The following is a 6222-nucleotide window of genomic DNA, read 5'->3' as shown; positions in this document are numbered from 1 at the left end:
CTCTTTCCCATGTAGAAGAATTTCCATTAGAGTAGAGCTCTTGGCTTCTTTCCATTCCCTCTGGCACTGAGTGACATATATAAGTGAGTTTTGGAGAAGGAAATAGCCATTGTGGCTCAGCCCCCTCCAGGTCCTTCTGTTGAATCTACCTGGTTATAGACGGTATACATTCAGGTCTGTTCCCTGCCATTTCAGGAGGAACTCACCTCTGTGAGGGTGGGGGAGTCCTTGTGATGTTGTACTCTGATTATGACTAGCTGGGTAGGTTAATTTGGATATGAAGAACTGAAAGTCAATGGGTCACATATGAAAACTCTAACCCTCCAAATCAGTATTTTTTTTCAGTTATCACACCTACATTTTTATCTTTATCTGTCTGACTCCTGTGTCAATTGATTCTGGGCCAAAAGAGGGAAGAGGTAAAATATCTTCTTGAATATCTAAAACTTCAATGTGTACATTAAAAACAACAACAACAACAACAACAAAAACCACTGAATAGAAGCTGAATAGAAGCCAAGTGGGCATTGTCTTTCTGCACAACATTCTGAAAGAATCTCTCAAATTGATCATGCTTAGTTCTTTGTTTTTCAACAAATATATAGAACGGAGAGAATAGATAAAAGACACAGAGGGCAAATACACATATTCTAGAAGGAAGGAAAGCGGGGATGGGGAAGATGGAATAAAATCAACAGTCAAGAAAATAACTGGCAGAAAAGGTCCATAAGTTTGAGTCCAGGAGTTTGAGGCTGCAGTGGAGTATGATCACGCTACTGTACCCCAGCCTGGGGGACAGAGCGAGACCCTGTCTCAAAAAAAAAAAAAAAAAAAAAAAAAAGGAGAGAAAAGGTTAATAAGCTAAAGACCCAAGTCTTAAGACTTAAGATATGCCATGCTTACTTATTTATAAAATAAAATATCTATTTCTAGATAATTCCTGGTGAAATTTATAAACTGCAAGTAGAAAAAACTATCTGGCATGCATCTAGACAGATATACCTACACAGGAAACTAAATCATACTGGCTGGCATGTAAGCTCTACAAAAGCAGGAGTTTTTTCTGTTCTGTTCATTAAAGTGTTTCCATCACTTAGAAGAGTACCTGTCATATATTAGGCACTCAATAAATATTCATGGATGAATTAACGGCATTAAGAAGTCAATCTTTCCTTGAGGTCATGAAAATATTCTTTTATATTACTTCAGGAAGGCTACTTGGTTTGCCTCTTGTACTTATATATGCAAACCATGAAGAATTAATTCTTATAAGTAGTGTGAATTTACAGTTCAAATTTTATTTTTTCCATATGGCTATTCAGTTATTGTAGTATCATTTAATAAAAAAATTTCTCCTTTTCTGATTGCCTCACAGAATTACCTTTGTCATTTAACAACTGGCTGTGTATGAGTGGGTATGCTTCTGAAATTTTATTTCCATTCATTGGCTCAATTATCTATCCCTGAACAAATACCACATATGCATAATTACTATAGTTTTTAAATTTTTGATATTTGGTATATAAAATCTCCCTTTGTCCCATTCTTCTAGAGTTTTGTGGCTAATTTTGGCAATTTACATTTTTATGTATATTTTAATCGAGCTTACCAAATTTTACACAATCACCAATTAGGATATTATTGGGATTGTATTGATTCAATAGAAAAATTTGGGGTCTAATTCTTCACATTATCGAGTTTTCCAATTAAAAAGAATAGTGTTTTCTTCCATTTATTTAGGTCTTCTTCAGTTTCTTTTAAGGATGTTTTGTGGTTTACTGTGCAGAGATTCCTCTACATTCTTTGTTAGATTTACTCTTAGACATCTGATTTTTCTGTTATTGTAAATGCTTAAAAAATTTTATAAACAAATATGGTGGAATTTTGTAAGTTGACGTATTCAGCAATCTTTACATACTCATGTATAAAAGACTCTATACATCAATAGAGTCTTTTGGATTTTCTACATATACAATCACTAATCTACAAATAACCACTAATTTCATTTTCTAACTCTCATACCATGTTTCTTTTTCTTGCCTTATAACAGGTTATTAACACAAGGAATCATTTTATCTTTAGGTACAATTACACTCTTTTATTCATGGGAGGTAGTAAGGCTTTGTGTGTGACACACATATCATTATCTCGTAACAAAAAACGATGGCATTGGTCATCTGAAAATGAAATTTGGATACTACAGAAACAAGAAAACATCTTACAGGAAAGACTTTCTTATAGAAATAGCACCTAAAACAGAAACTAAAGAAATGTTAGGTTTCAGAGGAGGGAAACAAAGAGGTTGACCGTTCCAGATAAAACAAGCATTTGAGCAAATGCTTGGAAGGAGGTGTACAGATAGAGAACTTTATTTAAGGAACTAGGAGGATGCCAACATGGGGCCATATTGAGGGAGAGTTGAGGTGTTATGAGATGGGGCTGTCGAATTAGGCAAGTTCATATCTTTTAGGATCTCCTAAGCCGTGAGTATATGTTTGGCCAAAGCTCTCCATTATCCATTGGCCCTTTTAGCATTCCATTTACATTGAGTGATTTTTCCTCCCTTCTTTCCTTCAAAAAATATTAAAACATAAGTACAGGAAAAATTATTATTTTTAAAGTCATACCGTGGGCCACCCTAATAAGATCTATTCTTAATATCATAAAAAGAGAAAAAAAATGAATGCTTGAAAAGTGCCTGTGGATATTATGCCAACTAGGTACATAATATTATTAATATTACTAATAATTTAAGGGGACTGCCCATTAAAAATGCCTCAATTGAAGTAATAGAGTTGTGAGGTATAAGTGCAGATCGACAAGACCAATAATTTTTGCCTTAAGAGTGGATAGAAGAGGACTCTGTACATGTTCCCTTTTATACATACACATTACTGTCCACCATCCCTACAAAGATATGAAGATACGTTCATAAGTATGAAAAATATTATCACAACATTAAATGCTATCAGTAAAACAAAGAAAAAAAGAGTAAAGAGGTCCTGCCAAGATTAGGGGTCAAGAAAAGTCTTTCTAAGCAAGGGTGTTTAAACAGAAAAGGCTAAGAATTAAAACTGGGAATGGGATGAATGTTTTTACCAGGGGAAAAATATATGTGAAGGCTGAAGGGTGAGAGAGAGCATGGCACATTGAAGATGTGGAAATATTTTGGGTCCAATAGGACTTATGTATGCAAAAAGGGAGGTAAAATGGTTGGAGATGGGGATGGAGAATTGCACTGAGATGGTTTATGGAGTTCCTATTAGCTGGGTTCAGGAGTGTGTTCATTCTACAGGCAATGGGGAATTCAACTGTTCATTCTAAAGGCAATGGAGACTCGCCATGAACTGATTTGTGTTTGGAAGATCACACTGGCCACAGCACAGACAACAGATTGGTAGGAAAGTTCTTCAGTGAGTCTGACCAGTGAACAAGTTATTCTGATGATCTAGGCAAAAGATTGTCTTGGCTTGGAATGAAGAAAAGGCGAAAAAGATGGAGAAAGATAATCAGATTCACAAAATAGATATCTAATAGATAAAATAAAGAGAACTTGGCGACTGGATGTGGTTGGGGAGGAAGGTGAGAGAGAGATGGGGAGAAGGCAGGGATGATGACTTCTAAATTTTTGACATGGCCAAAGGAGTGATTTATATGACAGGGAACATAAAACAGACAGGGAGCGGGGTCCAGACTGAAGACCAGAGATGATGAGCTTAGTTGATAATGAAATCAATGAGCTTAGAAATAATGAGTTAGGTGTTGAGTTTGAGGTGTCTGAAGGACACCTATGTCCAATAGACTTCACCATATTTGGAGTTTAGGAGATTGGTCCGGCCTGCTTGGGTGATGAAAGCTATTGGACAAAGTAAGATTACTCATGGTTACTATATAGAGGAGGAAGACAGATTGTCTTCTTGGGCCATAGCTACCAGTAATGTGAGGAGTAAAGGACAAGGAGCCTCTCTACCAACTCCATCCTGCTGACATTTAGTCTCTTCTAGTTCCAAAATACACATTTTAAAATCTCTATGGAGCTATAAATCCTCCCAGTATGGTTCATTTCACTCCTCTGTTCACATACAAATATCTTAAAAGGGTTGTCTACATCTACTCTCTTCATATCTTCCTAACACATTCCTGACACTGCTGCATTCAAGATTCCACCCTCCACCCTGTTATCCAGGTAGCCAGTGACCTTTGATTTCAGTCTTTTCACTACTTGATCTCTCAGCAGCTTTCTGAACTGCTGACCAATCTTCCTTCTCAATATATTTTTCCTCTGTCTTTTGTGGCACTGTCTACTGGATTTCCTACATCATTGGCTCTTCCATTTGTTTTGACTAATAATAATGAGCACAAACATTCACTGGAGACTTGCTAGTATCTCATTTTGCTTTTCACATTAAATACTTTCATGTTAAATGCTTATAGTAGTCATACTAGTAATAAATGGGTGGACCCATGTCTGTTTCCTTCTAGAGCCCCACGTTCAAACAAATATGCCACACAGACTCATTTCTGGAGGGACATCTATGATTAGTGACCCAAGGGGAAGAAAGGGTGGGCTTGAGAGGGTGAGAGGGAGAACTAAGGGGCAGCGTCGAGTAGTGACTGGAAGGAGCTCAGATGCTAGAGTCAGTTGGGTCCTTGGTCCTTAAAGGCATCATCCTCAGAGCCATTGCCCAGGGACGGCCACGAGGCTGCAGATCCCCTATGCGATCACAAGGTGGCAGCATGAAGAAGCGAGAGTCCCTGACACAGCTCCCATCCCCTGGGGTAGTTAGTGTGTTCAGAGCGCTGGTATCCCCGTCTGTGTGCTTTCTGCTGAGTGCCCACCCCTCCATTCCAGCAGCAGCTCTCTTCCAGCCCCGTTATTCCTCTTCTCCTTTCCGCCCCGCGACACAGCCTCCCTCTAGTCTCCTGAGCTGGGCTCAGAGGGATAGTGACGGAGCTCAGTCCCTTTGGGCAGGAGTCAAGGCTCAGCTTTCCTTGGGCGTCTGAGCGGAGCGTCAGTGCCAGGGAGACACTACTCGTTCACTCTCCAGCACTCCTCACACTCCCGAGGGGCCCCAGGGAAGCTATATTTGGGCGGCCTCCATGCGCTGGGGAAGCATTAATGGTGAGTGCGCCCAGGGAGTGGACGCAACGGGAAGGTCCGCAGACACAGCCACAGAGGGCTCATTGCGTAAGGAAGCCGGGCCTTGATCAGTCAGCTTGGCTGCTTGGCCAGGACTTCCAGCGTACACCTTTTCCAGCTTACAGTAGCCGGGTTCCTGGACCTTGTTCCTACACAGAGGAATTTCTTCAAGCCTGTGAGACCCATTCCAAGCTTTGCCTATCCTTTGTCCCAGGACAGGACTCCTCAGTTCCTACCTCCTACTCTTCACTTAAGCAAGCCAAGGGGAATTACCTTACCAGGGAAAAAAAATGTGTGAGTGTGTATTTGTGTGTGTATGTGCACGTGTGTGTTGTGGTGGTGGGGGCGTTGGTGGTGATTGATAATGAACAAGGAAACTGAAGCTGGGCTGGAGAGTTGAGTTAGAGGAACACTGTGAAGGGCCTTGTCTGCACACTGTGGAGTTCTAGTTCTCACTTTTCTGGAAGGCTATGGGAATCACTTGTAACTTGCTCAGCAGGAGCCCGATGTGTCCAGTGTTACTGTTTAGATGGCAGTGGTGTGGAAGGTGGTTTGGAATAGACTAGGTTTTGAAGCAGGGAGGTAAGTTGGAAGGCTCTTTTTATAATCAGGGCAGAGTGGATAATATAATGAAGTTGGGAGGAGGTGTATTAAGTAAGAGGAATGGCCCTAAGAGATTAATTGGAAAAGCTGAATTGTGTGTGGGGCAAAAGAGGAGAGGGGTCAAGATGAGACCAGCTGCCCTGACTTGGGTGACCTGGGTCCTGGGCAGTAGCATTCTCTAAGATCAGGAACAGGTTTGAAAGGGGTCTCTGTTAGAGGCAAGAAGAGTGGGAGGCCCATAGGCTATCCAGGTAGAAATATCAAGGAGGCGGTAGGTTATATGGCTGAATCTCAGGACACAGGCTTAGAACAGTGTGGTCTATGGAGAGAAAGAAGTTGAGCCTGGGACGTTGTGTGATCACCAGGGAGAGTAGGTGGAGGGAGGGGTGTGCATGTGAACACTGGAGTAACAGCAGCAGCACTGGCTGAGTTTCTTTTCATGTCTCAGCTGCATCTGATTTCCATGACATGCTCTTCTT

The sequence above is a fragment of the Chlorocebus sabaeus genome, chromosome 1 (assembly GCF_047675955.1).
Source record: "Chlorocebus sabaeus isolate Y175 chromosome 1, mChlSab1.0.hap1, whole genome shotgun sequence".
In the NCBI taxonomy this organism is placed as follows: Eukaryota; Metazoa; Chordata; class Mammalia; order Primates; family Cercopithecidae; genus Chlorocebus; species Chlorocebus sabaeus.
This window is presented reverse-complemented; position numbering follows the sequence as displayed.